Source organism: Chiloscyllium plagiosum, unplaced genomic scaffold, assembly GCF_037043375.1.
Source record: "Chiloscyllium plagiosum isolate Xiang-an unplaced genomic scaffold, Cpla_swu_hap1 HiC_scaffold_18, whole genome shotgun sequence".
Lineage (NCBI taxonomy): Eukaryota > Metazoa > Chordata > Chondrichthyes > Orectolobiformes > Hemiscylliidae > Chiloscyllium > Chiloscyllium plagiosum.
Window position 1 is genome coordinate 84,635,045 of NW_028270156.1, and position 12,602 is coordinate 84,647,646.

The 12,602-nt window shown below is 55.3% G+C and overlaps 1 pseudogene; it reads left to right on the forward strand.

Annotated features, from left to right (window-relative positions):
- The first annotated feature begins 247 nt into the window (after nucleotides 1-247).
- Nucleotides 248-420, forward strand: LOC122560926 (U2 spliceosomal RNA; annotated as a pseudogene).
- The last annotated feature ends 12,182 nt before the right edge of the window (nucleotides 421-12,602 follow it).

Genomic DNA, 12,602 nt, shown 5'->3' on the forward strand with positions numbered 1-12,602 from the left:
CTGTAGCTTGGGGCAGCTGCCGCCAAGAGGAAAGATCACTGTGTAACATCTGCCTGCCGAACGAAGAACAGGGGGCCCATGCAGTCATTTGGGCTCTGCTGACGCCTCAGCTGATCATATGGGCATATGATTGAAAAATGTACAGACCTGTATAAAAAATGATAAATTCTGATCTCTGTATGTACATGTTTACATATGTATGGCATGACCAACTGTACAGACCATCAAATTATTTTATGAATAAAGTATATTTTTGAAATAAAAAAAATCATGTGTAGTTCTGTTCTTGTCAGATTTAATATCAGATATGACCCTGATTTAGGGGCTGAATATTAATTTGATTTTTGTAGGACGGAGTTTCTCCCAAAACTTCATGCATCATTCCAGTATTGCAGTGTTTCTTGGAATGGTGCGCCTCCTCACTAAATAATGTGAAAAACAGCTTTGTATATTTTTTTTTTGTTGTATTCTTTATCTTCCGAATACGGACAGCTTTCGGTTAGTCAAGTCAGACTTGCCTTCGTGCAAATCAGCTTGTTCTACAATCCGATTCGTTTGTGTCTTTCTGCGTGTTATGTTCAGCACTCACTCTCAATGTTGTCACTTCACCCCTGGTACATGCCGCCCCTTCCCACCAACTCCAATTCCGAACAACAAAAGTAAAACAAAGTTGCCCACCAGCTCTACCTAATGGCAAACGGCATTTCAGAAAACAAAAGGGAGAACATGAAGCTATTGAAGTAATCAACAGTTCGGATTTGGATGATGATGAGAGTCACTTTGATGTATTAAATGAGAGATTTTAAGAACAATGTGAAGCAAAGATCTGATGTATTTAAGGCATAGAGTCAGAGAGATGTGCAGCACAGAAACAGATCCTACAGCCCAACTCCTCCATGCCAACCAAATGTCCTAACCTAATCTAGTCCCATTTGCCAGCATTGGCCCATATACTTCTAAATTCTTCCTGTTCATATATCCATCCAGATGCTCTTTAAATGCTGTAATTTAGTTTAATTTAAATGCCTCCACCACTTCTTCTGGCATCTCATTCCATACATGCACCACCCTCTGCATGAAAAAGTTGCCCCTTACATCCTGTTGATTTTTTTCCCCTCTCATGCTAAACCTATGCCCTCTAGTTCTGGACCGCCCTCCCCTCTCCCTCCACCCCAGGGAAAAGAACTGCTGACCTCTACATTGTACAGAGCGACTGCTGCTCTCTATATGATACACAGGGCAGCTGTTGTCCATATTATACACAGGAACTGCTGTTCTCTTTCTTATACACAGGTACTGCTGTTCTCGATATTATACACATGCGCTGGTAATAAACAGAGGGATTGCTATTCTCTGTATTATACATAGGGACTCAAGTTCTCTATATTAGACACAGGTAGTCATGTTCTCTGCATTATATAATGTGACTGCTGTTCTGTGTTTTCACAGGGATTGTTGTTCTCTATACTATACCCTGCTATTCTCAGGAACTATAGACCGGTGAGCCTGACATCAGTTGTGGACAAGTTATTGGAGGGATTCTGAGGGATAGGATTTACACACATCTGGTTAAGCAAGGGCTGGTTCGGGATAGTCAATGTGGCTTTGTGAATGGGAAATCATGTCTCACAAGCTTTGTTGATTTTGAAGAATCAACAAAGAGGATTGATGAATGCCTTGACAAGCTTCCTCATGGTGGCCTGGTTAGCAAAATTAGGTCACATGGAATACAGGGAAATCTAGCCATTTGGATACACAACTGGCTTGAAAGTAGAAGACAGATGGTGGTGGTGGTGGTGGAAGCTTGTTTTACAGGCTGAAGCCCTGTGACCATTGGGGTGCCACAGGGATTGGTGCTGGGTTCACTGCTTTTTGTCATTTATATAAATTATATGGATGTGAGCGTAAGAGGTACATTTATTAATTTGCAGATGACACCAAGATTGGAGGGCGATGAAGGTTACCTCAGAGTATAACAGGATCTTGATCAGATGGGCTGATGAGCTGAGGAATGGCAGATGAAGTTTAATTCAGGTAAATGAGAGGTACTGCACTTTAAAAAGGAAAATCACGACTGGGTTTATACACTTAATGGTAAGGTCCTGGGGAGTGTCCAATGAGACCTTGGAACACGGTTCATAGTTCCTTGAAAGGGGAGTCGCAGATGGATAGGATAATGAAGAAGGTGTTTAGTATGTTTTCCTTTATGGGACAGAGCATTGAATATGGAAGTTGGGAGGTCATATTGCAGCTGTACAGCACATTGGTTGGGCCACTTTTGGATTATTGTGTAGCAATTCAGGCTTTATTTCTCTTCGAATCATGTTGTGAAACTTGTAAGGGTTAGAAAATACATGGGAACAAATATTCTCTGCAATATGCACATGATCTGCTCTTCTCTATAATACAGACAGGGACAGCTACTCTCTGTAATACACACAGGGACTTCTGTTTCATATACTCAGAAATTGCTGTTTAGTATATTATCGGTGGACTGCTAATCCAGAGACCCAGGTAATGTGCTGGGGGACCCAGATTCAAATCCTGCCATGGCAGATGGTGGAATTTGGATTTCAGAAAAATCTGCAAGTATGAGAGTAATCATGGCCATGAATCCACCGCTGATTGTTTGAAGAACCCAACTTGTTCTGGAATGGCTTTTAGGGAAGGAAATTGCCATCCTTACCTGGCCTGGTCTCCATGTTTTTCCAGACCCACAGCAATGTGGTGGAATCTTAACTGCTCTTTGCACCATTAGGGATGGCCAATAAATGCTGGCTGAGACAACAACATCCTCATCCCACAAATGAATAAAAAAGATAGCATTTAACAAACTGGAACAGAAACGATGTGCCAACCTGCCACCTTCTGCACTGCAACATGACGTTCATTACTACTTGAGGTCCTCTGGGGTGTAAATTGTGGAGCATCTGAAGAGAAGAGACGATGTTTCCAACATAAGCTCTTCCTCAAGACAATCTGTTCCTTTTCCAGCATCACACTTTTTGACACTGACCTCCAGCCTCTGCAGTCCTCACTTTCTCCCAGCATAAATTTTGTTGGTGTAGTTTTTTTCTGTGTCACTGAACTTCACAGTATTCCCGTTATTGTGGTGATTTCTTAAAAGGACAGGTTTCAAAGCTGGGCTGTAGAATGGTTTGGTTTTGTGCACTAATGAATGTTTATTAAAGCTAAGCTGTTATGTCTCAAAGACAAACAAATTGAACTTTTAGAAAGAGATTCACTTAACTCACCAAATTTTGTAGCCACACTGTTTAAGGTGAATTTCTAAGGCAACAAAAAGTGATCAACCTTATCCCAAACTGTAATCCCAGTGTTTCAAGCAAACTATATCAGTAATATTGCTCACATACAGGTGGCAACCTGTTCTATTGTTTCGAAAACATTGCAAAAGGAGTTGAAGCTTTTTATTTTTTTTTCTCTTTTTTTAGTGCTGTGTGATCAAAACAGTGAAGGGGAGGGTAGGGACTAAATCAAAATAGAATTGGAGGGAGAAATGATGCACTCCACTCCCTGCGGCGCCCACCACTCCCTGAACAACTCCAGGGTGTTGGTGGACACTACGTGCTCCTTCTCCAAGGACACCCGGGCTCTAACGGAACCGCGGAAGAGGGGCAGGCAGTCGCCCCTACCGAACCCCTCCACGGCCCACTGCCTGGACCTGTTAATGGCCAGTTTGGCCAGGCCCAGGAGCAGACCCGCGAGGAGGTCTTCAGACATGCCCTCCTTCCTCCGTACCGGGTGCCCAAAGATCAGGAGCGTGGGACTGAAGTGCAGCCAGAAACAGAGGAGAAGGTTTTTAAGAAAATCAAAAAGGGAGTGCAAACGCCCACACCCAATATACACGTGGTCCACGGACTCCACAGCGCCACAGAACAAGCAATTGGGCTGGGAGTCCAGCCGGAGGGTAGGCGCAACGTGAATCGACCATGTTCCAGACAGTGATCAGGTCCTGGTAAAAGACAGGCAGGGTCTTGAGGGCGATCTCCAAACCTTCACGGTCGACGAACAGGAGCTGCGTGTCGTAGTTGAGGTTACGCACCTGGCGGAAAAAAATACGTCGCCAGGGCGCACCACCTAGGAGGAGGCTCGACGTAAAGGTATCGCCGCAAGGTCTGAATGAAGCATTTATTTTTCTTCTTCTTTTAACTTTTTTTCTTTTTTTCATTAATAATTTAACCCCCACACTACCACCTAAGTGCGGTAGTGCTTATTTTATCCCCAGCACCCATGGTGTGTGTGCGCAGGTGTGAGACACAGTGAAAGACACAAAGTGCACGAACCTTTATTCAAATGCCACCACCAGGAAGATAGGAAAACACCCGGGTGGCCAGTGACAAACACTGCCCTTCACATCAAGGGGCAGTGCTATGTGTTCAAAACAGTGAAGGGGAGGGTAGGGACTAAATCAAAATAGAGTTGGAGGGAGAAATGATGCACTCCACTCCCTGCGGCGCCCACCTCTCCCTGAACAACTCCAGGGTGTTGCTCGACACCGCGTGCTCCTTCTCCAAGGACACCCGGGCCCTAACGTAACCGCGGAAGTGGGACAGGCAGTCGGCCCTAACGACCCCCTCCACGTCCCGCTGCCTGGACCTGTTGATGGCCAGTTTGGCCAGGCCCAGGAGCAGACCCACAAGGAGGTCTTCAGACCTGCCCTCCCTCCTCCGTACCGGGTGCCCAAAGATCAGGAACTTGGGACTGAAGTGCAGCCAAAAACAGAGGAGAAGTTAATGAAATCAAAAAGGGAGTGCAAACGCCCACACCCAATATATACATGGTCCACGGACTCCACAGCGCCACAGAACAAGCAGTTGGGCTGGGAGTCCGTGAACCACCGCAGTCTGCGCTTGCAGGGGACTGCTGCGTGCAGCACCCTCCACCCCAGATCCCCGAGAGAAAGGGGGAGGACTCCTGCATAAAGAGCCCTCCACTGGGGATCCCCACCACCCGGTGGCAAATGGGCAGGCCAAGGCGTGTCCGGACGGTGGATGAAGGAGAAGAGGTGGACGGTGTGCAGCAGCAGTCTGTACAGGGCTCTTCTTTTTATTTCCCTAAACAAAACAAAGTTAAAATTTTGGAGGCGGCTCAGGTTGTGGGGCACGGGAATTACGGGACCTTGGGGCCAATGTGAAATTCCGTCCGGGCTGGGGTGAGCACGGACGGGATCCCACCGCACACCTGAGTGTCCTCCAACTAGTGCACTACGTCGGGTCCGAGCACTGCCGTTTTCAGGCGTCGGATGGCGGTGGCCACGTACCGGACATCTACCGCTGCCCTGCTCGCTATGTCCTGCAGCAGCGTCCAGCCCAGGCCCCCGGCACCCAGCACGTCCCCGACCCTGGTCACCCTCGCCTCCGCGGCCCTCCCCTCCGACAGCCACTCGAACACGCGAGTACGGAGGTGCGGATTCCTGAGCAACGGCTCCCTGACGACAGCCGCTACTCCAGCCGGAGGGTAGGCGCGACGCGATTCGACCATGTTCCAGACAGTGATCAGGTCCTGGTAAAAGACAGGCAGCGTCTTGAGGGCGACCTCCAAACCATCACGGTCGATGAACAGGAGCTGCGTGTCGTAGTTGAGGTTACGCACCTGGCGGAAAAAATACATCGCCAGGGCACACCACCTAGGAGGAGGCTTGACGTAAAGGTATCGCCGCAAGGTCTGAAGGCGGAACGTCGCGGCCTGGGTGCGGACGCACACCAGCGACTGACCGCCCTCCTCATTAGGGAGACTCAGAACCTGCGCGGCGACCCAGTGCATCTTTTTGTCCCAGAAGAAATCGACCAACGTTCTCTGGATGTCAGCGACAAAGCCAGGAGGAGGGACCAAAGTGACCAGCCGGTACCACAGCATGGCGGCCACCAGCTGGTTTATGACCAGCACGCGACTCCTGTAAGATAGCACTCGGAGCAGTCCTGTCCAGCGGCCTAGGCGAGCCGAGACTTTGGCCTCCAGCTCCTGCCAGTTGGCCGGCCAGGATTCCTCAGCCGGGCCGAGGTAGACCCCCAGGTAGAGGAGATGGGTGGTACTCCAGCTGAACCCCCGTAACTCCTCCGGCAGAGAGTCCACCCGCCACGGGCCGACCAGTAATCCGGAACATTTGGCCCAGTTGATCCTGGCGGAAGACGCCGCCGAGTACACGGCCTGGTACTCGCACATCCTCCCCAGGTCAGCCGGGTCGGTGAAAGTGAGGAGCACGTCGTCGGCGTAGGCCGAGAGGACCACCCCCGTGCCCGCGCCGCGCAGAACCAGCCCCAACAACCTCCTCCGCAAGAGGCGCAGGAAAGGCTCCACGCACAGGGAATACAGCTGGCCGGACAGGGGGAAGCCTTGACGCACTCCTCTCCCGAAGCAAAGGGGCGCCAAAAGGGACCCGTTAACTTTAACCAGACACTCTGCGGCGGCGTACAAAAGTCGGATCCGGGCGACGAACCACGTCCCGAACCCGAATGCCCGCAGAGTCCCGAGCAGGTACTCGTGATCGACTCTGTCGAACGCCTTCTCCTGGTCGAGAGACAGGAAGGCGCTCAGCAGACCAGCCCGTCGACAGAAATGGATCAGGTCCCCGGCCAGGTGGACGTTGTCGTGTATCCTCCGGCCCGGGACCGTGTAGGACTGCTCCGGGTGAATCATGTGGGCCAGCACGGAGGCCAGGCGAGAAGACAACACCCTGGCGAAGATTTTGTAATCTGTGCTGTGGAGGGAGACCGGACGCCAGTTCTTTAAGGAACGAAGGTCCCCCTTCTTTGGCAGCAGGACGATGACCGCCCTGCGCCAAGAAAGGGGCAGCTGTCCGGCATTTAGACTCTCCCCCAGGACCTGTGCGTAGTCGCTCCCCAGGACGTCCCAGAACGCCCTGAAGAACTCCACAGTCAGCCCGTCCAGCCCTGGGGTTTTGCCCCGCGAGAGCCGGTCGAGGGCGCCGGTCAGCTCCTCTAAGGTGACGGGAGCGTCGAGCCTTCCGGCGTCCTCCGGGCTGAGCTGCGGCAGGTCCTCCCACAGAACTCTGCGAGCATCCTCGCTGGATGGATCCGGAGAGAACAGAGCCGTGTAATAGTTCTGGACGTGGGCCCTGATGCCCTCCGGATCCGAGACGAGGGACCCGTCGTCGGCCAGCAGCACAAGGAGCTGCTGACGGGTGCCACGCCTTTTTTCCAGCGAGTAGAAGAAGGGGGAGCCGCGGTGCAGGTCCTGGAGGAGCTGAATCCGCGACCTCACGTACGTGCCCCGAGCCCCGACGAGCTGCAGGTCCCGGAGCGCGGCCTTCTTCTCTTCGTACGCCCCGCGCAGGGCCGGGTCCGCGTCAGGCTGACCGAGGCGTGACTCCAGGTCGAGCAACTCCCTCTCCAACTCCCCGATCCTGGATTTCCGCCTCTTCGTTGACCCCCTCGCGTACACCTGACAGAAGACGCGTACGTGAGCCTTGCCCACGTCCCACCATAGCCTCAGGGAGGGGAAGCTTCCCCGCTTCCTTCTCCAGCCGGCCCAGAAACGACGAAATGAGTCCCGGAACCCCTCATCCTCCAGCAGCAGGTTGTTAAAGTGCCAGTACGCGGAGCCGAGCCTGGCGCCGAACGGAAGGAGTTCCGCCCACACCAGGTGGTGGTCCGTGCACGACACCTGCCGCGTGGAGGCCTTCGGAAAACAGGAGGCGTACGCCCGCGAAACGTACAGGCGGTCGATTCTGGACGCTCCGACCCCAGGCCTCACGAAGGTGAGGGCGATGGAGTCGGGATGGAGATTCCGCCAGACGTCCACCATGTCGAAGGACTTGACCAAGTCCCCCAACCTCTTCCCCGACGCGCAGCCAGTGCGGGCATCGCCGTGGTCCCTGCCCTTGAGGACACAGTTAAAATCTCCCCCGAGGACGACGCACTGGTTCTCGTCAATGGAAGCGAGATGAGCGGACACTTCTTCGAAGAAGCTCGCTTGCCTCGGCCCGGCCAGCGGAGCGTAAACGTTCACCAAGTGAAGCACCGCGCCCCCCAGCCGAACCGTCAGGTGAAGCAAACGGCCTGGCACTGGCTCCCTGACCCCCAAGATCTCCGGCTGAAAATGCGGGGCAAACAGGATAGCCACCCTGCCAGATCTGCGGGTGAGTTGTCTCATGTAGACCCCCCCTCGCCACTCCAGGAGCCAGATGGCTTCGTCTCCCGGGGTATTGTGGGTTTCTTGCAGGAAGCACACCGCATACCTCCCGTCCCGAAGGACCGAGAGGGTCTGGAATCTGCGCTGTGACTCCCTGCTGCCGTTGATGTTGAGGCTGGCTATAGTTGTCTCCATGTCGGAAGCGTTGTGCAACCACCACCAGTACAACTAACAAACCTGTATATATATTTACAGGGAGGACGAGGGAGGGGCATTGAAGTCCCTCGCCCTCACCAGGAGTGCCCCCAGGAAGTTCCTGACTCGCTTTCGCTCATTAATGTCGAGCCCAGGCGCCTGGCGGGCAGCGTGGGCCGACCAGTAAACTTTTTCGAAGGAGCTCCAGCGGACGAGTGCCAGTTGGGCTCTATCCCGGCGACCCAAGTTTCCTCGACAAATTCCCGGAGTTCCTCGAGGGGGATGAGGGGGAGATCGGTGGGGGGCACCTGGGACTCAAAAACGTCACTGCACACGGAGTCCGCGTTGTCCCCGGTGTCCGCCACCGATCTCGAACCCTCCTCCAGGAGGTCGCCCTCGGTCACCGACCCCTCCCCCACCAAGAGGATGGGGGCTGGTCCAGCGCCGCCAACCGGCCTCAAACCCCCGACGACCCCACCCCCAGGGTCACCGGCGGTACCTTCCTCGTCGCACCCCTTCCCGGAACGCCCCGGGTTCAGGTCGTCGGGCGGCAGAGGCTCGGGGCCCTGCTCCTCTCCCGACACCGGGACGCCTGGCTCCTCGGGGAAAAGGTCATCCCCCAGGAAAAGGTCGTCCCCCAGGGCCAAGGCCCCCGGAAAAACAGTCTGGGAGGGAGGAGCGAGGATAACACCCTCCTCCCCTCCACCGCTCGACGACCCAGCGGAGTGCCAGGGCGTGGCTGGGTTGGGCAGGGCTCGGGCTCAGGGGCCCCCGGGCCAGGTGTCATGGCGCCAAGGTCGGGTGTTAAAGCCCGAGGGGTTTCTCTATCGGGGCGGGTGGTGGATGTGGGGTCAGTGGGGTTAGGGTCAGGTACGGGTTCGGGGGTTTCAGGGTCAGGGTTCCCGCACCGGGGCGACGCTGGCACGGCCGCAGGGGCATTGTCGTGCCGGGGCGGGGCAGGTCGTGGGCTAGGTTCCAGGGAAGGGGATACGGTGGTCTCCCCGTGGGCGGGCCTGACGCGTCGCGTTTTCTTCCGCGCCTTCTGGCCGGCCGGACGCTCACACCCCTCCCTGCCAGAGGTTGGGACATTGCAAGCTCCTGGCTTAGACTCCGGTGCTGGGGCCTGTGGTGTTGACTTTGGGGGAGGGGGAGTGGATGCGGCGGCACCACCATCAGCCAACGGCGTGGGCTGGGCGGCATTCTGGGTGGGGCAGTTTTTTCTTATGTGCCCCACCTCGCGGCACAGGTGGCAACGCACGCCGTCTGCCGTCCAGAAGGCGCGATAGGCCGTGCCCTCATGGAGGACGGTGAAAGTGCCCTCGGTGACCCCCTCCCGGGCCAGGCAAATGAACACCTGGCGTCGGAAGGAGTATACGTGTCGGAGGGCAGGGTCCTTCAGACCGAGCAGGAGCGGCTGGACACCTGACCGGATCTCCCCCAAGGTGTTGAGGTGGGGGAGAAGGAGCTCGCTGGCAATGAAGGGCGGGACGTTAGAGATCACGACCCTCTGGGCCGTAACCTCCAGAGGGTCGACGGGGAGATGTGTCCCGCCCACAGCGAGCCCCCTCTCCACGGCCAGGTGGACCGCCTGCTCGGTCTTCAGGAAGAAGACGGCCTTCCCGTACATCCGGGCCGCAGCGACGATGGCCAGTGGGCCGACCACAATAGCCATGGCCTTGCTGCAGGCCTCGATGGACATATTAGGGTGGGGATAGGCCTTGACCCCCAGGCGTTTGGTCAGGTGCCTGAAGGGGGTTGACGTCGCAGCCAGGGTTGGGACAGCCGAGCCCAAGGCAGCGACTACCCCGGCGTAGGTGCAGCTGGGCCCCGCGACCTTCGGGCTCGCCATACTCTGCTGCCGAATGTTAGGCCCCTGGCAGCAGCAGCGACGGTGGAGGCAGGCCTCGGACAACCGCAGCGGTGGAGGCAGGCCTCAGGCGAGTCTACGGTAGGCCTTCGGTCGCAGTGTGGGGGCAGACCTGTTGGGGAGAGTCCCCAAGGCAAGTCCCAGGCAGCCCCAAAATTGAGTTCCAGGCAGTAGTGGTGGCGAAGCCCAAGGAGAGTCTCGGGCAGCGGCAGCAGTGGAGGCAAGCCTCAGGCAAGTCCCAGGTAGGCCCTTGGTCGCAGCAGTAGTGGGGCAGACCTGTTTGGGGAGGGTCCCCAAGGCAAGTCGCAGGCAGCCCCAAAATTGAGTCCCAGGCAGCAGCAGTGGAGGTCCTGGGGAGGGGTCCAAGGCGAGTCCCAGGCAGCGGTGGTGGAGGCGGGCCTCAGACAACAGCAGCAGTGGAGGCAGGCCTCTGGCAAGTCCTGGGCAGGCCCTTCGTCGCAGTGGTGGGGGCAGGCCTGTTGGGGAGAGTCCCCAGGCAGCCCTAAAATTGAGTCCCAGGCAGCAGCAGTGGAGGTGGGCCTCTAGTAACAGCAGCAGTGGTGGAGGTCCTGGGAGGGCCCCAAGGCAAGTCCCAGGCAGCAGCAGTGAGGTAGGCCCCAAGCAGCAACAGCTGAGGCAAGTCTGGGCGGGGTCCCAGAGAGAAGCAGTGGGAGTGCTGGTCTCTCCTTCTCCTTTCTTCCTCTCTCTGTAGGGCAGCCGGTCTAAGGATAGGCGCCTTCAAGGAGAGTCCTTACACATACACTCAAATTGGGCAAACACCCGGGTGGCCAGTGACAAACACTGCCCTTCACAGCAAAGGACAGTGCTGTGTGATCAAAAACTCCCTGCAGCGCCCACCTCTCCCTGAACAACTCCAGGGTGTTGGTGGACACCGCGTGCTCCTTCTCCAAGGACACCCGGGCTCTAACATAACCGCGGAAGAGGAGCAGGAAGTCGGCCCTAATGACCCCCTCCACGGCCCGCTGCCTGGACCTGTTAATGGCCAGTTTGGCCAGGCCCAGGAGCAGACCCACGAGGAGGTCTTCAGACCTGCCCTCCTTCCTCCGTACCGGGTGCCCAAAGATCAGGAGCGTGGGACTGAAGTGCAGCCAGAAACAGACGAGAAGGTTTTTAAGGAAATCAAAAAGGCAGTGCAAACGCCCACACCCAATATATACATGGTCCATGAACTCCAGAGCGCCACAGAACAAGCAGTTGGGCTGGGAGTCCGTGAACCACCGTAATCTGCGGTTGCAGGGGACTGCTACGTGCAGCACACTCCACCCCAGATCCCTGAGAGAAAGGGGGAGGACTCCTGCATAGGGAGCCCTCCACTGGGGATCCCCACTACCCGGTGGCAAATGGGCACGCAAAGGCGTGTCCGAGGAAGCTTTTTATTTTTTTAATTTTTTTTCCCCCTTTTATAAAACCCCCACAATACCACCTAAGTGCGGTAGTGCTTATTTTATCCCCAGAACCCATGGTGTGTGTGTGCAGGTGTGAGACACAGTGAAAGACAAAGTGCACGAATCTTTATTCAATTTCCACCACCAGGAAGATAGGAAAACACCCGGGTGGCCAGTGACAAACACTGCTCTTCACATCAAAGGGCAGTGCTGTGTGATCAAACAGTGCAGGGGAGGGTAGGGACGAAATCAAAATAGAGTTGGAGGGAGAAATAATGCACTCCACTCCCTGCAGCGCCCACCTCTCCCTGAACAACTCCAGGGTGTTGGTCGACACCGCGTGCTCCTTCTCCAAGGACACCCGGACTCTAACGTAACCGCGGAAGAGGGGCAGGCAGTCGGCCCTAACGACCCCCTCCACGGCCCGCTGCCTGGACCTGTTAATGGCCAGTTTGGCCAGGCCCAGGAGCAGACCCACGAGGAGGTCTTCAGACCTGCCCTCCTTCCTCCGTACTGGCTGCCCAAAGATCAGGAGCGTGGGACTGAAGTGCAGCCAAAAACAGAGGAGAAGGGTTTTTAAGAAAATCAAAAAGGGAGTGCAAACGCCCACACCCAATATAGACGTGGTCCACAGACTCCACAGCACCACAGAACAAGCAGTTGGGCTGGGAGTCCGTGAACCACCGCAGTCTGCGGTTGCAGGGGACTGCTACGTGCAGCACCCTCCACCCCAGATCCCCGAGAGAAAGGGGGAGGACTCCTGCCTAGAGAGCCCTCCACTGGGGATCCCCACCGCCCGGTGGCAAATGGGCACGCCAAGGCGTGTCCGAGGAAGCTTTTTTTTTAGGAAGCTTTTTATATTTTTTTTTTATTTATTTTATTAAACAAATTACAAACAAACAGTTTACAAAAAAAACACTTACAGCTGTACATAAGAGACAGCAATGTTACAATGGAGAGGAGCAGCAAAGCTAGGCCCCAAACCCTATCATTCAACCAGTTTACAGGGAGAGGACAAACCT